Below are 22138 nucleotides of genomic sequence, written 5' to 3'. Positions count from 1 at the left end.
TCATAGTAATGAAAACTTGTCTACAAATCAAGTGTTTTACACTTAGAATCACATTTTTTCTTTCTTTTAAAAAAGATTTTTATTGATTTATTAGAGAGAAAGAGAGAATGAGCAGGGAGGAGGGGCAGAGGGAGAGAAAGAGACAGAGAGAGAGAGAGAGAAGCAGACTCCCCACTGAGCAAGGAGCCCAATGTGGTGCTTGATCCCAGGACCTGCAGATCATGACCTGAGCCAAAGGCAGATGCTTAACTGACCGAGATACCCAGGCACCCCTAGAGTCATATTCTTTAAGTATTAACAGAGGAGTATCTTTATAGAAAACAGATTATCAACCTCATTTTATACAAAAATCTAGATTTTCATGTATGATCTTTTTGTTAATATATACTTAAACTAACCGATGCTATGCCAGTGTTTGTGGGGTACAGAGAGAAGCCTTTGAGAGTGGGAACATGTCTTTACCTAACTGGGAGATTGTATCAGATTCCTGTTACTGCATAACAACCCACCCCCAGACCTAGTGGCCTTAAACATTCAAACAACAATGTTTAAACCCTCACGCAGTTGCATTTAGCTGGTGGGTGAGCTGGGAGGTAGACGCCAGGTGCTGGGAGCACTTGAGACAATCGATGCCTTTCTTGCTCCAAACCTGGGGTCCCTCACAGCATGGTGGCCTTGGTCTTGAAAGCCAGCAAGCTGCGAAGTGCAGTCACTTCCCCAGCCTCTGCTTACATCACATTTGCTGATGTTCCATTGACTGAACCAAATTGCATGGCCAAGGCCAGAGTCAAGGTGGGAAGGGACTAGCAAAGTGTGGATACTAGAAGGTGTGATGCATTGGAGGTCATTACATGGGATACAGAATATATGTGTGTGTTATCAACATAATTCATGAATCACTAGAAATCACTATAAATCTTCTAGCTTATATATGTAACATAAATACAATTCCCTGGAATTGCTACCTTTTTTTTTTTAGTATGATAGGGAGGACTGATCTATGGCCTGGCAAGTCCCAACCCACTGAGAGGACATGGACTTAGTGCTGAAAGACACGGCCCATTTCCGGTTCTGCAGCCGTGCCCGTGCCTCACCAGGGCAGTGGTGTGTGCCGGGCTATAATCCAGTGTGGGCCATCTGATGCTCCAGTCAGCTGCATTTCCTGGTCCCTACATTACATCACTGCTCTCATCAGCTTGAGCGGCACTATACTGAGCCCCAACCAGGCTGCAGGGCTCTGGGACCTACAGCCGTCTTGTGGGGGTGGGGTAGGACGTGTTTGGAAGAGTCCAAACAAGGACCCTCTAGAGCGCTGGGTCCAGGGCCAGAATCTCCAGTCTGATGGCAGTATTCTGGAGCGGGTGAGATTTAGCTCTTCCTTGGGAAACTCACTACCAGATTATAGCGAAATCAAGTTTTCTCATCAAATTTTGTCAGATGGTCACTTTTTAGTAAACTGAAACAAAAGCTCCTCTTGTTTAATCTGCCAAAGGTTATTTTTTTCTTTTCTTTTTGATCCCTGATCTATATGCCCCAGACCCTACAAGAGTGCTTGATGGCTAAGTTAAGTGGATACCTAGTCCAGCATCAGGATTCAGTTAACTATGTCCATTAATGCCAATTAACCATACTTCTACTGGAGGCTTAGAGTCTACTGAACCAATGTAGCACTCACGACCATTGAGAAATCAAACTCAGGGCACCACCTTTACATTAAATGAGTCATATTTAATATAAAATTGAATAATATATTTTATGGAATTGAGTGTATCCAAAATATTGTGTTGGCATTGGAACTAGCTACTTTTTGATTGCCCAATAGCCGCATGTGCCCACCATATTGGACAGCATTGTTCCAGATTCTTAAGACCTATTCATTTTAAGGGTTGGGAATGCCTCTAATCCAGTTTAGCCACAGCATATGTGTTGGCTACTACTACTTTCACTAATGAGAGCCCAATTCGAACATCTGTTTATGTTAGCAAAATGTCTGATACCTATGAGAAAGGAATAGCTGAAAATCTGGTAGTAGCTACTTGGGGAATAGACTTCTTTGAAGGATCATTCAGCTGATGGCAACTGGGATGTGTAATCCTGACCAGCACAGCTAACTACCCCGAGTGGGACTTAAAGCAACAGTGTAGAGTTTATTCTAATAGACAGTCTTTGGAACATAATTTTATATTGCTGTTACTTTGGAAACAGATCTAAACAGCTCTGAGACAGAGCTTCAAGAATTTTGTACATATACGAACACAAATATTCTAAAATTATGTGTGCACACATGAAACATACACACTTAAAGTCATGCTGTCTTCGGTGTCTAAAGCTAAAACTCTTCCCCATAACTTAAAAAAAATTAAAAAAAAAAATGCTAGCATCAGGGAGCCAGCATCAGCATGGCCCATGAAGGTAAAAACAGAGTAATGTTTTGAGATGCTCACTTGGATTTTGCTTGCTGCATATTTTTTTCCCCTCTCCTGAATTCTAATTAGGTAGCTAGACCCCAACTATTTTCGGCCTGAGGGATTTTTGCAGGACCAAAAAGCAGAAGCTGCTTGAAGTCAATTCCTCTTCCTCCCTTTTTCATAACATGCCAAGCTTCTTGAAAAGAGGATGCAGGGGATCCCAGAGGTGAGGGGAGAGAAGGGAGCGGTGGGGACATGCAGTGTCCCAGCGGCCAGGAGATCAGAGACAGTTGTCAGGTAGACGAATGAAAGGCGAGGGCAGGAGCGGTGCTCTGTGGCATTGGCCCAAGGAGACGGACAGCTTGGGCAGACTAGGTCCCAGGCAATGAGGGTTTTTAGTCTTGGCAAAGATGCTCTCACTTTGGTGATAACCAATGTGGATTAGTAAGTAGAGGGGCTGTGGGAAAGCCTAGGTGGTGTGTAAAACTCCCATGAACTTAGTCCAACCTTACGTGGTGGGAATAAGGGGAAGGAAACTCTGGTAAGGACTGAGACTGAATCACGGCTAAGTAGTATTCAGAAGGATTTAGAGAAATGAGTGCTTCTTTTGCACACCTGAGTTTGGATGGAGTCGTCCTGATACAGATGACTGTGTAGACACATCAAGAAACTTAGGTCAAATAACTGGATGTTTTTTCTTTAGTGTCGTCATCCCCTAGTCCAGTGGATCATAAATGGATGCCAGCCCAGTTACTAATTACTAACATGAACTTAGCACTGAGTCTAGAAATGGGAAGTCAATGTATAAGCATGGTTCTGCCTTGAGCAAGTCCTTCTACTCTTCTGGGCCTTGGCTCCTTCTGAGGCCTCCAAGATTCCATGAGATGTTCATGGGGCCCTTTCTCTAAAGAGCACTGGGCAGGAGCTACAGCATAGAGGGAATCAGCATGTCTAGGTTTATAGGCAGGGGCTGCTGTTGAAATTTTCCAGTTTCCTGCAGATTTTCCTAATTTCAAAATTAAATTGAAAAAGCACTTCATAGAGAAAATAGCTCAACAGACTTAAACTCACATGTCATTAAAGGTTTGTGTGAGGCCACATGTAAACCCTTCAGCTAGAAGGCTCTGGCTTTTGTATCGTGAGAAGCTTCCCATATTCTGGCTCTTGGATTCGCTTCCAGTTGGGTGTTTTCCTCATGTCAGGTCTGCAACTGGGTGCCAGGTCCAGAGGGTTGGAAATTCATGTCACTTCTCCTAAAATGGCTGTTGGATCTCCTTTCTTTGTAACTTGTATTTTCTCTAACTTGGGAAAATCAGTGGCCAGAACTTGACCCACAGCCCTATGGGATGAAGGATCCCGACTTGATGCTACTAGCTGACCAGTAGAGCTAGGTAGACAGGCTACCAGAATCTGGGGTTCACTGCTATTTTTCTAGTAAGTGGCTCTCCAGTGGCGGTTTTCATGGTATTTTGAATGCATCCCTTTTTACTCCTCATTTTGTCACCCAAGTTAGGAATATTTCCAAATAATCACTAGCATTGGACTAGATACAACCTTTAACTCTGATAAACTTTCAGGCCCTGAGGACTGTTAATCTTTACAACTGGATGCCCTAGAATATGCTGGTTTTTAAAGATTTTGCAAATATAGTCATGATAACTTTCTAAGAGTGGGAAGGGTATTGCAGTGGGTAACACATGATAATTTTTTTTGACAGGAAATACACGTGAACAGTTATGAAGAGCTTATGCTGTGTATCGAGCATCATGTTAGATGTTTGACTTGGACCACTTCCTTCAATGCTCATGATACCAGGGAGATCCTTATCACTCTTCCTTGGCACCCATGGAGAGGATAGAGAACCTAGGCATCTCAGCTGCAATCACACAGCTCAAGTGGCAAAGCTGGGTTTAGCCCAATGCCATCTGCCTTCATGTTTATTCTCCCTGATTCCTTTATGTTCTCCCTCTCTCTCATATATCTAGATCCACAAACACACATACAGAGATTATCTGTACATAAAGCAACCATGTGTACACACTCTGTATGTGGATAAAATGATTCAGTCCTTCAGATGTTTACTGACTGATGCTACTCTGTGCCAGCTGCTATTCCAGGTCCTGGGTGAGAAGCGACAGATAGGAGAAGATCAAGTCATTGCCATCAGTGGGGAGAGGTGGGACATAGGTCAATAAGGTCATTCCTGAAAAATGAGTACAATGAAGAAAATAAAATCAGTCCTGTGTTGGGATGAAGTCCTGCAATGGGGTTTAATACTGCGGTTGTAGAATGCCTCTTTGAGAGGATGGCATTCGAGCTCAGACCTCAATGAAGAGAGAGAATCCCTCATGCCAAGATCTGGGAAAGGAACTTTCTAGCTGGAGCAGAAGACTTCAGGTGAGAGAAAACAGGGTATGTTCATGGGACAGAAGGAAAAGCAGTGTAGCTAGAACATCATCCGCAGGAGGAAGGGTAGGCAGCTGTGAGGTCATAGCCAGATCTCTGAGAGCCTGTGGCTCTTGGTTGATAAGCAGGGGGAGGGCGAGGACCCTGTGTGCCTGCTCACCTCCTCTGGACAGGTGATGGCCAAAGGTTGCTCATAGTTCTCTCATTTATTTCTCCCAACAATCCTGGGAAGTGGAGACTGCCATCTCTACTTCATAAAGATCAACTGTGAAAAGAGCCCCACGGAGTTCTCTTTTCCTTCAGGATTTTAAAGATGACGGCGGAATCCTACAAACCCAGCTGAATTCACACACAATATGATCAAAATACCTACTGGTTGCTTGTGACGGATTGTGTCTAGTTGCTATTCTTATGTTTTTCTTCAGTCTAGCTCTATTGGTGGTCCTCGGAATATCTTCACTCTTCTTTAACACCAGAGCATATGCTCCAGATCTTCCACTTGTCTCTTCTGCCTAGTCAGTCAACATTTATGATCAAAATATTTTCTTTTTGTTATTAACAACCATATTCTCTAAGAATCTTTGGAGTTGCTCATGTAGTACATGAAGATGAAAAGTCTTATTTTTCCATTCATTCCTTGGACCTGTATCGACTGAACATTGCACTGATCAGAAGGGTTTGTCCTAAGCTTCCGCTGGGACTTCTGGAGGCTGAGGTGGCGCTGGGAAGCCTGGGGTTTTGTTATGTGTGGTGGCTCAGGGGACACGCCTGTTGACAAGGCTTCAGCTCTTTGTCATCTAGGGATAACTGTTTTGATCTTCTTTGTGACAGCTTAGAATTTTATACTAAGGGTTAAATTCTAAAGAATTTTTAAGAGTTTTGCTCACTTTCCTGCTATATGACTGTGGGTGAATCCTAGAACTTCTGGCAAATCTTTTTTTAAATGAATCTTTCTTTTAGGATCACTAAATTATTAAATTAAAGATAATGTGTATATGGGCCTTTGGCCCCAGGCTTCCCATCAGTTGTCATCCTTTTTTGCCTTCCTTTTCAAGTACAACTCTTAAAAAGTGTGTTTTGTCCCCAGTTCATGACCTCCCATTCTCTTGTGAACTCAACTCCAGATAGATGTTGTCTTTCCAGGAAAGTCATCCTTACCAGGAGAGCCATGACCTTGTTCTGCCCAAGCTGGTGTCATTCTCAGTTTTCTTGGTGTTAGCTCTGAGCCCTCTGGTCCCTGGGCTTTCCCTGGCGGGCTCTTCCAAACGAACTGGCCCCTTCCCCCACCCCCAACCCCCAAGTTATTCTCTAATGCTCCTGCATTTTTCTTTTATTTCATGATACTGGTGTTAGTTTCCTGTGGCTGCTTTAACAAATGACCACAGACTCGGTGGCATTAAAACAGTGGATATTGGGTGTTTGTTCTTGCCATTCTGGAGTTCAGAAGCCCAAAGTCCACTTCTCCAGGTTGAAGTCAAGCTGTTGGCAAGGTTGTGCTCCCTCCTGGGGGTCTAGGGACAAGTCATTCCTGGCCTCTTCCAGCTTCCAGTGGCTGCCCCCAATCCTTGGCTTGTGGCCATGTTACTCCAGTCTCTGGTTCCATGGTCATAGTGCCTTCTGTTGGTGTGTCCATGTCAAACTTCCCTCTTATAAGGTTCCGCACAATTGCATTCAAAGCTCACTTGAAAAATCCAGGAGGATCTATCTGAGATTCTCATTTAATTACATTAGTCTCCCCCCCCCCATAAGATAGTATTCACAGGTTCTAGAGATTAGGATATGGATAGTTTTGGGGGGACGTTTTTCAGCCTATCCTAATACTTAACAGTTGAGATTGCTCAATACTTAGTGGCTTAGTTCTCTCCTTTTAGATTGTAACATTCATGTGAACAGGGTGTTTTGTTTTGTATACCTTAACAACATGTAAAGAATGTTTTTTTATTCTGCTAGAACTTGGGGATGGGGAAGAGAACTGAATGTTTTTGGTTTCAGGTAGAACTTGGTACACACAAAGAATATTATTGCCACACGAGAATTTAAATTTCCAGTTTGCTTGATTTCCCAGGAATTAAAGGAATGTAATGGTTATAAGCCTTCTTAAATTTGTAAAACTTGTCATGCAGTCTTACCCCACTGTTGATATCATGTACTCCTGCAAACCATATACATCTATTGGTTTACAGGGTAGCAACGGAATTGGACCAGTTGGCATTATATGGGTACCAGGCAATAGATGTTTCCTTGGGCACATGTCTGGAAGGGAACAACAAATTAAACATTTGGGTAAAATATTTAATGTATTAAAAACACCAACAATGGAAGGTTAAGTCGGTGGGTTTCTCCCCACCAATTTTGCACCTGAGAATGGCTCAAGAGAATCTGTATAAACCTAACTCTCATTCCTCCTTGCAAAGGTTCACAGTGCAAGGGCTTTCACATGTGTTTTCTCATTGGGAAGTTAGGTGATGATCTAAAGGTTATATCCCCGAGGAAAGGGTGAGTAAGCTGGAAAATTGGAGTAAGAGCCCTAACTTTACCCTCCCCCTCCCAGAATGACCTACAATTTGACTAAATCTGTGATATGTCCATGAGCTCTCTGCCTTCCTATAATATAGAGACCTCTAGGTAGTATAGTAGTTTTCTCCTTTATCCACCAGGGGTTATATTCCAGGATCCTTAGTAAGTGCCAGAAACCACAGATAGTACCAAACCCTATATATACTATATGTTTCCCTATACATACATAACTACGATAGTTTAATTTATAAATTAGGCACAGTGAAAAACTAACAATAAAACAGAACAATAATAATCTGTTATAAAAGTAATATGAGTGTGATCTCTATTTCAAAATACCAAAAGTACTGTATTGAACCTTCTTCTTGTGATGATGTGAGGCAATGAAATGCCTCTGTGATGCGATGAGGGGAGGTGAATGCAGCAGGCACGGTGACTTAGTGTTTGTGTACTCTTGAGCTTCTGATGATACTTCAGGAGGGAAATATCTGCTTCTGGACTATTGCTGACTGAGGATAAGAGGGGACTACTTTGTTTGCAAGAGTTGCCCCTTGACACAAGTTTATTTGTGGTCAAGGAAACATTAGAATATCACTTCATAAGTAGGGGTATTTAACATAAAAAAAAATAACAGCTTATATTCGGCACTATGCTTATATCTAAGAGTTGAAATGGGAAAAAACAATTACCAGATGTACAAACCTCATGAGAGAAACCCTGCATTGAGAAAAATACCTGGGAAGACTCTGCTGCTGTGAGATGAGTCTCCAGAGTTTTTCTGTGGCAGGTAGGCTGTGGGCTATAGGCCCGTGGATAGATCGACATAAAGTGGATCGTGAACTACATCCTGGTGATGTTAGTTCCTGGTATTCACCTACCTTTGATGCCTACATCCTGGTATTTGCTCCCTTATATTATCCTTTCCTCTTTAGCATGGGCAGGATGTATGAGTTGATTTTGACTACTGGGATATGACAAAGGCCATTAGGATGTAGATGATCATGTTTACATGATTATATAAGATTGTAGCATCTGTCTTGCTGGAGTGTCTCTTTGTATCTCTGCCACTGGCTTTGAATAAGCAAGCTGCCATGGATCCTGTGGCTATAATGAATTGAATACTTCCAAAACCACGAGCATAAGGAAGCATGTACTTCCCCAGTCGAGCCTCCACAACAGACCTGATGTGGAGCTCGATCCCAGGACCTTGAGATCATGACCTGGGCCGAAGGCAGAGGCTTAATCCACTGAGCTACCCAGGTGCCCCCAGACTACTCTTGATTCTGGGAAATTGTGAGATAATAAATGTGTGGTGATATATGCTAAATTGTTGTAATTAACTCTGTGGCGATAGAAAAGGAGTCCAGTTCCCAAGGCCGCCTCCCTCCCCACCAAAGCAAGGGTGGCTTGTTATAGTTTCACCATTGGATAAGGCAACAGAAGAAACAGATGATAGTTTGGGGGAGGAGGAGCAGGGTGAGCTAGGGAGGCACACTGGTTTTTGTCCAGGCTAAAGCATTTATACCTAATCCCAAAGGCACTGGAGTCCTTTTGAAGAGATTTATTTATTTTTATTTTTTTATTTATTTGACAGAGAGTGAGCACAAACAGAGGAAGTGGCAAAGGGAGAGGGAGAAGCAGGCTACCCAGACAGCAGGGGGAGGCCGATGCAGGACTCCATCCCAGGACCCCAGGATCATGACCTGAGCTGAAGACAGTTGCTTAACCAACTGAGCCACCCAGGTGAACCCTTTGAAGTGTTTTAAATGAAGGAATAACAAGTTGAGATTTATGGACTCTAATTCCCCTCTCACTGAAAATGAGGGAGCAAGGGGAGCCTGAATGGCTCAGTCAGTTAAGCATCCGCCTTCAGCTTGGGGCATGAACCCACAGTCCTGGGGCTGAGTCTCATATTGGGCTCCCAGTTCAACGGGGAGTCTGCTTCTCCCTCTGCAGCTCTCTTGTTCTCCCTCTCTCTCTTTAAAAAAAAAAAAAAGAGGGAGCAAGACTAACCCTTAAATTCTCTGCGCCTAGAGCCCATTACCCTTGTGATCTTGCCCCATCCCAGACTGAATGCCTTTGTGGTGGACCCTTTCCTGCCCGGTACCCCAGGGTCTTCTTCACACTCCCCATCCCCATGCCTCCATCTTTTTCCAAACTCCGAACTGTTATTTCTGATAACTTTCTTCAGATTTACTCTACCACTTTGAAAGTTTCTGAAGATAAGTGGAATGAATACATTACTGGCCTTTAGAAAGCAGCTTCAGACGTACTCCAAACAAAAGCCTGCAGAGCGGAGACATTCTAGATGAGTCCTTAAGGGAGTTGGCATTTGATAGGCAAATGAAGCTGAAGGGGGCTGGGTAGTGTGCCTGGGGCCCACAGGCCAGCTAGTCTCAGCTCTAGTAACTACTTTAAAAAATCATCTATTTCCATTATTGCCAGTGATATAGCTTTGTTCTTACTGACACATTTTCAGTAAATATGTGAGAGAAATAATTCTTGTTCTACAGCTGTGGCACTTCAACGCTATCAATTAGCGTGTCTCTCTCTTCCATTCTGGCTTAGTGCTGCTAGCTTTTAAACTTGGAGGAAAAGACCTTATTTTCCTAAACCATATCAAATTTATTACCATGACTAATCAGTTGTTTTTAGATTCACACCACCCTCCTTTCCCCCTTATTGTGGCGGTGGTTCTGGTGCTTCTTCCTTCTCCCCTCACTTCCCTCCGCTCCCTCATGGATTCCTCCTTCCTCAGGCTACCGTGAGCTCTTCATACACTGTGTCTGCTCTTCAAGGTTTTAAGTGGCCTGGTGGCCTGGACATTGAGAACAGGACACGGTGGAGAGTCCTCACTCCTCTTACCTCTCGCCAGATGATCCCAGTATCCTCCCGATTGGTTTTTCTGCATTCCCCTTCTGTCCAACTCCCATCCCTTCTTCTCACAGAAGCCACATTCAAGGACAAATCTGGTCAAGGCACTCCACTACTTAGCATCCCCCCATGGTCCTCCCTGGCCTGGGGTGGAGGCCCCACTCCTGAGCTCTGGCTCCTGTGTCCCCTCTGGCTTCAGGGCTCACAGGTCTCGCATCCCTCTCCACTCCAGCCCAGTGAGGCTACCGGATCGTCATCAGAGGCATGTGCTTGCTTCCCCAGGCATGTGCTTGCTTCCCTCTGGGGCCCCGTGGGTGTTGTCCCCTCTTCCTCACAGGTGCCTGGGGACCCATTTTCCTCTGTACTCAGCTGCCTCACAGGGAAGTCCCTGACCACAAACTCTTTTGTGCTTCCTTAGGTTAGTCCTTCCATGATAATGGCCTGTCTCATTTCTTCTTTGCTCCCCGCCACCTGCCCCAGGCAGGGTCTTAACGCCTAGTGTAGCTGCAAGGGCAGTGTCACAACATAACAGGTCTAGACTACTGAGCAAATGCAATCTGGGGTGGTTTAATGGCTTAGACTTTAGACTCAGGGATCAGATGGCCCGGGGTTCTGCCTCATTGGAACAGGTGGGGAAAGGCAGAGGGGGTGTGCCTCCAGCCTCTGAGGTTTGTGTTTTACAATTCAAGGCTAACTGCTCAGCCTCACCCTGGTCTTACAGGGCAATGTTCCTGCCTGGCTGGCTGAATTCCTCCTGCCCACTTACTGCCTGAGTTGCTTCAGGCTCAGAAAGGGAGCTCAGTGGGGCCCTCTACTGGTGATTTTTTCCCCAATGCCCCAAGGTGCATCCTTGCTCTCAGTGCTTGCTCCCAGATCCCTCTCAGCCTTGAATACAGCAATCAGAACAGCCCCCATGGAGGTACTAAGCCCGTCCCAATGGCCCCCTTTCTATGGAGGCCTTGAAGTAATTCATGCAAATGGCATTTCTAGGAAACCCAGACCAGCTTCCAAGGAGGGATTGAAGGCAAAAAAATGAAGACTCTTTCTTAGAGGTTGATTTGAGGTGAAAGTGTCCTGAGGCAGCCCAGGAAGTTTGGGCCTTTGCAAAAGGGTAGTCGTGCAGACTTGACCACCAACTGGAGTGGGAGGGTAGAGAGTACGAGGCTGTGTGTGCTCCCCCCGACAGCTGCTTCGTGACTGGACTCCCTGCTCTCATGACCTTCTGTCTTCAAGCCACCTGAGTTCTTGTTTTATGACCTGCGGTCTGGTTCTTCCTTCTTGCTGGCCTTTATTTTATTTTGACTGTAACAACAGAGAAATAGCTTGTAAACTCTCTCCAATCATGGATGTACACGTTACAGAGAAAAGTACAGGAACGTCTAATGGGCCTGAAACCATACAGGAGAATGGAGCATTGATCGCTCAGGTTCGGGGGGGCGGGGGCGAGACTTCAGTGCTAGTTCTCTGTGTTTCTGCCTGTAAGAATGTGGAAAGTTCTATTGCCTTCTTTGCCCCATCTATAAAATGGAGGCAGTAAATGTACTCGTCAGGGCTCTTTGCTGTAAGCCATGGAAATCTGCGGTGACTTCAGTTAAAGGGGGCAGGGATAATGGGAAGGACCTTTGGGGATAGCTGTTTCACAGATTCGGTATAGGGTGAATTTAAATAATGGATAAAATCATTTAGCACAATGTGTGGCATATAGAGAGTCTGACCAGTGATGGCTGTTCCTGTACCATTATCATTGTAGTATTCTTCCTTTGAGCTGTGTCTTGACTTTTGTGCCTGTAGCTCTGTCTTGTTAAAAAGCCAGTGTTGGCCTTGATAGTAAACATTTTTTGGATTTTAGGGAATTGGTCTGTAAACACGTAGTCCGTTGTTCTTTAAACTATCTATTTAAATAAATCTACTTATTTATTTATTTTGTTGTATTTTATATTTCATGTTATATATATATATATATTTTACATATATTAAAAATATTTATTTATTTATTTAGTCATATCTATTTAAATAAATAAATAAATAAATAAATCTATTTAAACTTTGCTTCACTGTTGCCTAAAGTGGTAGGGTCATAGGGAACAAACTTGGCCTCTAGTCTCTCACTTCATCAGAGACTACAGACAGGGGATAGTTCTCTGAGAAGGGCCAGCAAAACTAATTTATCTAAATACTTGCTCCATAGGGCCATTTCCAATACTATGTTAGAGGCGCTTAAGGAATTCGAGCTCAGTCGCCAACATCAACTCTCCTCTTCTGTGACCTTTAATAACTGGGTTCTTGTCTGAGTCAACTCAACATTTACCAAGCATCTCCTACATATTAGTGGCTGATTATACAAGAACAGTGCCTGCCTCCAATGTGCTTTGCTGTTTCAGGGAGGAGGTGAGAGATAAGATGACTTAATTATAAGACCATGCTGAGAATGTTGCTGTAGATGCCTATAGATTACAGAGGGCACATGGAAGAGAATGAAATTAGCCAAGGAGAAAAGTGCGGGGGAAGCAATTGGAGAGGATCTCATGGGAGAGATGACATTTGGCCTGGGCGGTTAAGAATGCATAGAAGCTTGCCAAGGTGACAAAAGGAATGTAGTATTAGCAAGAGCCCAAGGACCTTCAAATTCAGCCTCTGTGGTTTGTTTCATGGTTTTGAAGTTCAGGAAGTAAGAGAGGTGACATGGTCAGATTGGAGCTTCAGAAAGTGAATTCTGGTGGCACTGCAGAGTGAGCTTTAAAAGGGAGTCATTGGGGAGAGCAATGAGGACGCTGGTACCCCAGTTGGGAGAGATGACAAGGGCCTGACCTGTGGCAGTGGAGGAGGGAATGGGTGGGAAGTTGTATGTCTGGGACCCATTAGGCATGAATGGTAAGGGACAGGACAGAGCTGGGACTATTTTGAGGAGTCCCATTTGCCTACTGGGGTGGAAGGTGGTGCTAGTCTCTGACCTTTGTCTTGAAAGGATGAGGTGTCTGATTTGCTGAGTTGAGGTGCCTGTGGGACATTCACGTGAGAAGTCCATGGGCACATGAGGATCTGGAGGTCCGGAGAGAAGTCTGAGGCTGCTTAGAAGGGGCCCAGGCCTGGAATCAGCCCTCCTGTCAGAAAAGGACAGATTCAGATGAACTCCAGACTTGTCCCTTGGACCTGAGTCTCCCCATCTCTTTATGCCTGGGGGCCCTGCCTTGTTCTTTTTAGTTACCTGACCCAAACCCAGAGTTCAGTCCTTTACATCTCCATGTAGATGCGCCTCGCTGCCCTATTCACCTCAGTGATGGCCACCAGCCATTTCCTTCGATTTCTCAGCTGTTGCCTCCCCACCCTTCAGAAGGGCCAGAAGATAAAACTGATTCTTCTCGTTGCTGGTGATCATTCTGGACTGTATTGTCTTCTGACTCTGGAGACTGTCTTGGAAGCCATGGTCTGTCTGTATGAAGAATCCCCTATCACCCTTTGTGGGAGATTTCACCACCTACAAACCAATTTGACATTTGCCTTGTCCTGTCCTGAGACAAAGAGAAAGCAATTTGACTTTAAATAAACAAGGAGGTAAACAGGTCCAGAGCTCTCAGCTGGCAGGCAGTTTGGGGGCTTACTATGGCTATTTAAAGAAGAGAAGATGGTTGATTTAAAGAAGAGAAGATGGCTGTTAGATTTGCAACTTTTCTCAGCTTTCAGAAGGCAGAGATGAGACATCTCAGTAAATCAAACATGTAGGTGTTGCCCCCAAGTGGCACAAAGGAGATTAGGTTCCAACCATCATTCTTTATGAATGGTACCTTAAAGGCTGGATGGAAATGGTGTTTAAAAAAAAAAATGACATCAGTCAAGTACTGGATTTGTAAATCAGGAAGCTCATATCTATGGTTATTTTGGTTTGGGCAGAGTAAAAATCCAGTTACCCCTACCCTAGCACAGAAATTTATGTCCTGCCCCCTCCCCCACACTCCCGCTTCAGGTTTTTAACTTAGGACTGAGTCTGGTGGGGATTGGTCGACTTCTTTCTCATCCTTCATGGACGCATTTGGACTGTCTTTACCTTTTATCCTGGAGTGACTATGTTCTTCTGACTAGTCTCTGGTGACCTTCCTTTTCATGGCTCTCTTGGGTGGTCAACTCACTTCTGGATGAAAGAACACTGGACTAGGAGACAGGAGCATTCAAATTTTAGTCCCAGTTGGGTGACATTGGGCAGGTCTGTTGACCTCCCTGGGTCTGGGTTTCTTTAACCATACAGTAAGGAAACTAACTGAAACACCTGGGCCGGATATTTCCCCTCTCAGTTAGCTATGTCACCTGTCCCTTTCAGCCCATCCTCCCACACTCTCTTCCCATTTCTCAGGGAGACCTACAGCTTGCCCACAGCTCCTCCTGCCTGGCCAGCTCCTCCCTCTCCCTCCCTCCAGCTCATCTCCCTTCTTCTTCCTGGCCCAGGGATAGTTTATGACCCAAGAACAATCACTTCAGAACCTGGCTTTGCGGTCAGGCTTAAAAAGATGAACTGGATTCATCTCTTTTTTGGGGGGGGGGGCAGGGGGTTGGAATTGGAACAGAGGAGCCTAGAAGGAGTTTTTCAGTTTGCAGAATGGATAGAAGAGATTCTAGATACTAAAAGTCTCAGCGGGACTTCTTTTCTATCCTTGGCTGTTCTTGAGGATTTCACACTCCATCCATTGAAAAATCTTACCTGGACACAGAATCTTGGGTAGGCTAGAGTAGGGGGAAGATGAAGCTTCCCTGCAGAGTTTCTAATGTTTAGTGGGAGAAGACAGACCAGTAAGCCACCTTTGGCTTCTCTGCATTTCAGGACTATCTTCCTCTAATAGATTTGAGGAAGAGAGACTTGCTCTCCTGTCTGCTTCTGAGTCACCTACACTACAGCTGTCTTCTCTGTGGTATGCTCAGGGGAATCTGAGTTCAAATCCCAGAATTGTCACTTACCAGCTGTGTACTATGAAACAAATCACTTACCTTCTCTAGACCTCCGTGACCATGTCTGGAAGATGAGGATAAGAATCCAATCTACCTCATCAGGTTGTTGTGAGAATTATACAAGCAACTATACCGGCCTCTATAGCTCATGGCTTTTAAATATGAATATGTACCTGGGAGAAAGTATGTCCCTCCTTACCTCTCCACTGCTTCAGTGTGTGGGTCGCCACCGTTATCCCTCAAGTGATTTGGAATGAGAACCAAGGAATGGTGGAAAAGGGAGCCTGCCAAAATACTCACAGCACATCGAAGACAGCAATAGATAGAGAATTTTCTCTCTGGTTCTTGCCCTAGTTTCTTTTTTTTTTTTTAAATTTTAAATTTTTTATTCTTTATAAACATATAATATATTTTTATCCCCAGGGGTACAGGTCTGTGAATCGCCAGGTTTACATACTTTACAGCACTCACCATAGCACATACTCTCCCCAATGTCCATAACCCCACCCCCCTTCTCCCAACCCCCCTCGCCCCAGCAACCCTCAGTTTGTTTTGTGAGATTAAGAGTCTCTTATGGTTTGTCTCCCTCCCAATCCCATCTTGTTTCATTTATTCTTCTCCTACCCACTTAAGCCCCCATGTTGCATCACCACTTCCTCATATCAGGGAGATCATATGAAAGTTGTCTTTCTCTGCTTGACTTATTTTGCTAAGCATGATACGCTCTAGTTCCATCCACGTTGTCGCAAATGGCAAGATTTCATTTCTTTTGATGGCTGCATAGTATTCCATTGTGTATATATGCCACATCTTCTTTATCCATTCATCTGTTGGTGGACATCTAGGTTCTTTCCATATCACTCAGCATCAGGGAAATACAAATCAAAACCACAATGAAATATCACCTCACACCAGTCAGAATGAGTAAAATCAACAAGTCAGGAAATGACAGATGCTGGCGAGGATGCGGAGAAAGGGGAACCTTCCTACACTATTGGTGGGAATGCAAGCTGGTGCAACCACTCTGGAAAACAGTATGGAGGTTCCTCAAAATGTTGAAAATAGAACTTCTCTATGACCCAGCAATTGCACTACTGGGTATTTACCCTAAAGATACAAACGTAGTGATCCGAAGGGGCACGTGCACCCGAATGTTTATAGCATCATTGTCCTAGTTTCTTATTCTTCAAGTTGTATCGTGTGTGTGTGTGTGTGTGTGTGTGTGCGCGCGCGAGAGAGAGAGAGAGAGAGAGAGAATGTGTGTGTGTGCATGCATTAGTATGTGAGCATGTTTATGTGTATGTGTGTGTATGTATTGATTTCAACTTTCACAAAATAGCTACCAGGTGATAATCACTCAGGCTCCGTGGAGGAGAAACATTCAGAAAGTAAGGTGGAGAGTTTCCCAGGGAGGAAGACAGGTTCAGTTCTGATAAATTTCCGGCCCTGACAGCTTTTAGTCTTTCTGTCTTGAGAAGGGGAAAAAATGCGAATAAATAATAAATAAATAAAATCCACATTAACATGAGAATTACCTTACAATGTTTCTTGAGAGGAAAAAACACAGAGTTGCATGAGCAGATCTATTTCAAGATGATTTAACAGGTGAGAGGGAGTTAGCGCCGATTGTTTTATGTCTCAGTCTATTAGGTACTGTACAATGCGACAGATCCATTCTAATTTATACAGTTGTTCAGCAAAACTTTTGTGGGTTTTTAAATTGACTGTAATGTTTAGCAATTGGAATATAAATTTATTCAGGCCTCTTATTTGGTCGCCTCAATGGTGCATTACAAAGTATTTTATAGTGTCTGATCTGCTTAAGTTTTACAACCAGCTTCTGTTGTTCTGCACTTTTTACAGCAAGTGCTCAGAGTGAGACTGGCCATCCGTGGCTCCTGGTGGCCCCCAAGGCCACTCCCAGGGGCTGGCGAGGGAATCTCCATGTGAGCCCAAGATGGTGACAGCCCTCTTTCTTTCATTCCCTCCTTGCCTGGGATTCCTGCCAAGCATCTGTGTTCTGAGACCACTGACACTAGTTTCATCTACAGACATGAGACATAATCCTGGGTGGGAGTTTGCCTGCCTTATCCAAGCTGTGATGAGCTAAAGCCTCAAGCTTCCTCCTCTCATGCTTTCTTCCTTTATTACCAACCTTGACATGGTAGAAAAGTACAGGCAGTCTTCACTTGCACATGAGCTGCTTTACCTTTTGTGATGTGGCTTCCACAGAAACCACTTTCTCAAAGATCCACAGTCGTCTCTCATGGTCAAATCTAAGTGCCTGTGTTCTCTGAGTGTCTGCGGTATTTAATGCTGAACATATGTCTTCCTTGATAGCATTTTTCCCTTGATCAAGTTGACATAACTTTTATCTTCTGCTTTCACTCTTCCTCTAAACCCTTTTCGTCTTCTGCATGTCTGGGAATGGGTAGTCACCATCTTGCCTGTTGGCATGTACAGGTCAGATCTCTGAAGCTGTCCTTGTACGTTGTATCTCCACTCTTCCTCCTCTGATTCTCCCCAGGTGTCCACTTTTTATGCTGTTTGTAACATTTTATATTAATGGGTCTAGCATCCCTTGGCCCATAACTGGAAACTCCTGCAAGCAGGGAGTGTGAATGATGCAGCTCTGGGAGTTCCATGGTGCCTGGCACACAGCAGACGCTGGCAAAGTTAACCCCCTTTCAAACGTGTGCTTCAAGGGATGCCTGGATGGCTCAGTTGGTTAAGCAGCTGCCTTCAGCTCAGGTTATGATCCCAGCCTCCTGGGATCGAGTCCCACATCGGGCTCCTTGTTCAGCAGGGAGCTTGCTTCTCCCTCTGCCTCTGCCTGCCACTCTATCTGCCTGTACTCACTCTCTCTGTAAAATAAATAAATAAAATCTTTAAAAAAAAAATGCATGCTTCGAGATGGAAGGAAGGAAGATTTTTGGAAGCTGAGGGAGAAGGAACGAGGAGAACAAGAGGAGGCTGGAGATCTAAGGAAGGACCAGATGAGGAAGGGAAGTTGAGAGTCCTTGCAGGATTCTAGATTTGACCCAAAGAACTGGAATCAACACAGGATTTCAGTTGTAAGAAATGACATGGTCTGCTTGGCGTTTAAAATTGTTTTTCTAGCTAAAGTGTGAAGACTAGAAGGCAGAGGAGTTGGCAAAAGATGATGGTAGCTTAGATTTATGAGGGGAGTGGAGAAAAAAGGGAAGAGATTTAAAAAAAAAAAAAGATGGTAGGCATAAGAGACAGGAATCATGACTGGATGTGAAGGATAAGAGAAAGGCAAGTACAAAGAGTGCTTGCCAAGTTTCTGATTTAAATACCTGGCTCCATGGGGGTACAAATTTTGTAACAAAAGACTATTGAAGCAGCAGGTTCCCAGGTTCCGCTGTTCAGGGGAGTCAAGCAAGGGGGAAGTGATTTAATTTCAGGCATAGTGAGCCTGACACGCATGAGACATTCTAGTGGAGATGGGCGTGGGCCTAAAACGGAAACATGATGGCTGTGGAGATGGCCGCTGGATCTTTGGGAAGAGACAAGGGTACCTGAGAGGGGAGGAGAATAATGAGAAAGCCTGAGATAGAACATGGAAGTTTCTGGCATCTACAGGCCTGCGGAGAAAGCAGAGTCAGCCGTGAATGCTGAGGAATAGTTTGGTGTTGCTGAGGCTGAAGGACTGCTGTGTTTCCAGAAGGTGAAGGGAACGGACAAGCACTCACTGGGAGTAGTGCCATCTGGTCGGCGGCATTGGCGAAACAGACTGGGTGGAATCCTGTTGGGATGGGCTGAGAAGTGAGTGGACAGCGAGGAAACAGGGATTTAGGTTGTAGAAAGTTCCACTGAGAATTTCTGCTAAGGGGAGAGACAGAGGGGAATTCAGAGGATCCATGGGGTGTAGGGGAGATTTGGTTTTGTTCACTGACATTTATTTTTAAGGTTGAAGGGACTAGAGCTTGTTCCAGTGTGGGAATGGAAGGGGCGAAGGAACGGGGAGAGGAGGAAGATGCATGACAACTAAAGGAAGGTGTGATGAATGATGACTAAAGGCCTCGGGTCCCTGAGAATGTGTGTGTGGCCTCCAGCTGCAGACAGACAAGATGGCCTCACCTCTGAGGAGAGAAGCCTCTGAATTTAAAACAGGAAAGAAAGAGGGGGTCCCAGGAACTAAAAAAAAGAAAGGGGGGGTGATGGGCATAGTTTAGGGCCTTGATGACAGCGGGAAGACAAGTGTCCCTCAGAAAGCTTTACTCTCTGAGCCATCATGTACAGCCAACTCTGTCATTATTAACAACAGCTGCCACCATAACCTAGCAGCTGCCATAAGGACTGTTAACTGTGCCAAGTGTTTGTAGTGAGTGACTCACTGAATCCTCATGATGAACTTATTGGGTAGGTTCTAACTCCTAGATGAAGGATCTGGGCTTCCGAGGGGCTATGTGACTTGACCAGAGTCATAGCTGGTAAGTAATAGAGCCAAGAATTGAACCCTTCAGTGATTTTGAAACCCCCGCTCTTGTTATGAGTGTGGCTACTCTTGGCTATTACTATTCCATTGACTTGAGGGGCTGACTTTTTCTTTTCTTTTTTTTGTTTTAACTGCACTACCCACCTCATGCAGGTGGCAGCGTGTGCAGTACACTAAGGAAGGTTCTGCTCTCTAAGTCCTGGGACTCACTAACTCCCTGCAGCTTGACAATCCTGGGAATGAAGGGAGTGAATCAGAAGGAAGCCTCTTCCCACGCTTTCTGAGCTGTGGTAACCCGGGGCAGTGTCACGGCTCTCACACCCCTTCTGTGCCCTTTATCTGAAGGAGAGGACAGCCAGTATCTGTCAGCACTAGAACAGGTAATGAAGAGTGCAGCCTTAGGCTTCTTTCTCACCGAAGGCTGTTGGGATTTTTGTTGGAAGTGTTCAAGGCACACTCTGCCCTCTTGTGGCCAAGCTCTCCCAAGACCTAAGGGGTATCCACCCCGGAGCCCGACAGGGGTGGTGTGGGAACCGCCTTGACTTGGCAATCTGCTTGTCCCAAGCATTCTGTTGCAGGAATTTCTGTGTTCTTTTCACACAGTAGTCATTCTCTCCATCTCCTACAATAATGTCCGGACCAACCGAAAAATCCAGCCAACCCAAATTCCAAGGCCATTTTGTGATCATGGAGTCTTGAGTGAAATTGTTGCCGCCAAGGGCTTGTGCCTGTGGATATACAAACACAGGCTTCGGAGGCGGAAAGACCTGGGCTCCAGGCCCAGTGCAGGATCCCACCTGCTGGACTGTTAGTTTCTTCCCCCTGTGACATGGGGAGAACAGTCACCTGCCTCAGGAAGAAATGGGCAACTCTACGTAAATGGGCTGGCCCCATATGGTTGTCCAATAAACACTGGTCCTCATCCTTCTTTGGCGTAACTCCCTGGTTTCTGGGAAGATCTTCTAGGACCAGAGAGCTGTCTCTATGACAGCAGCTGAACAGTGCAGCACTATTGTAATGGTGTGTTTTTTTGTCCAGATCCCCACTGGACAATAAGCTTTTGTGAGGCTAGAGATTTTGTTTGTACCCCTACTGCCCAAGGCATAAGCCATTCAATAAATCTTTGTTGAATGAATAAAAGCCAAACGTGTGGGTCCTCACGCCAAGCATCTGAGGTCACTTCTTAGGCACATTAAACTAAGAGAACTTCTACTATGGAAGTTCTGCTTACTAGGAGTCAAGCCATTGATAGAATTTAATTTGAGGCCTTACCTTTGCTCTACTATAATTTGCCTCCTAGCTGGCAACTTTTGAGCTTTGCTGGAAAACAGAGCTCACAGTCTGCTGCCGGATGCTTTGTGAAAAGGGCTTGCGTGTGTGTTTATGGAATGGGGCCTGATTTAATGCATGAGCCTTTTCCAAAGGGTTTGGCCTTGGTTTATGGTTGAGGGGACTATTACAGAAAAGGTGGTTAGCAACTCCCTTGCTGACCGTATGCTTGAAATCTTTACAAATCAACAGTGTTTGTTTATATTCAAAACATTTTTTTAAAAAGTAACTTATTTATTTTGTTATTAGACTTGGTCCCTCTTGTCTTCTTATGCTTTCCTTGAGTCAATGTCTTCATGGCTTCCAAATGTGGTCTTGGAGTTGCTTTGGTTCACTGTGGTCCTAGGAAGGCTATAATGTCCCTATTGCTCTGGACCTTCTTAGGGTATCAGTGGTACAAACACAGAAAAAAAAAACAACAACCCAGGCCTTCCTTGCAGCCTGGGTTGCCAGCATTCTTCTTCAGAACTTCATTCCCCAAAGAAAATCCCTTACAAGACCCCAGTCAGGGGCAGATCAGTCAGGGGCATGTACCTCAGTCAGAACAGCCCTTTCGTAGCTCTGGCCACAGGTGACTGTTTTCAGGTGTAAGTTTCAGAAAATCTTAATTTGGAGGAAAAAATCCTCTTCTCTCCCATTCATGTAAACAAAATCAAAGAAGCCAGTCTGGTCAAAACATCTAAGTGAGGTGAGGGCATAACATTGAGTAGTCATAGGCTGGAGGTGGCTTCCTTCCCAATGCAGAGAGTGTTAATAGCAGCAGCAATACTTAGAATTTACTAGGTGCCAGGCATCAGGCTAATCCTATCATAGAGCATGTACCTAGTAGGATTCTCACAACAGCAGCCGTGATGTGCATATCCTGCTTCCATTTTACAAGAGAGAACCTGAAGCTTCCAGTAGATGAGTGACTCGGTACGGATTGCACTGTCAGTACACAATACAACAGGATTCACACTCAGGCCCATCCAACCCACATTCTTAAAAACCAGGTGAGGCCCAAGGACAGCTCCTTTATTCGATGATAGTCTAGGGAGAGGTTGATGCTTTGCCAGCCATGGCACTCTGGAACCCACTGCAACTGCTCCTTCCACATTGTGGTCTTTGTAATGCCATCAATACCTCCTTTCAGTTGTCTGTGTTAGGTCGAGATTTCTCCCCACCCAAAGTCAGTCTCAGTCTTGGTCTGAAGATTTAGTTTTACATT

The sequence above is a fragment of the Mustela putorius genome, unplaced genomic scaffold, assembly GCF_011764305.1.
Source record: "Mustela putorius furo isolate JIRA1106 unplaced genomic scaffold, ASM1176430v1.1 tig00003898_pilon_pilon_pilon, whole genome shotgun sequence".
Classification (NCBI taxonomy): Eukaryota; Metazoa; Chordata; class Mammalia; order Carnivora; family Mustelidae; genus Mustela; species Mustela putorius.
The sequence above is the reverse complement of the archived record's forward strand: the minus strand, read 5'-3'. Positions refer to the sequence as shown.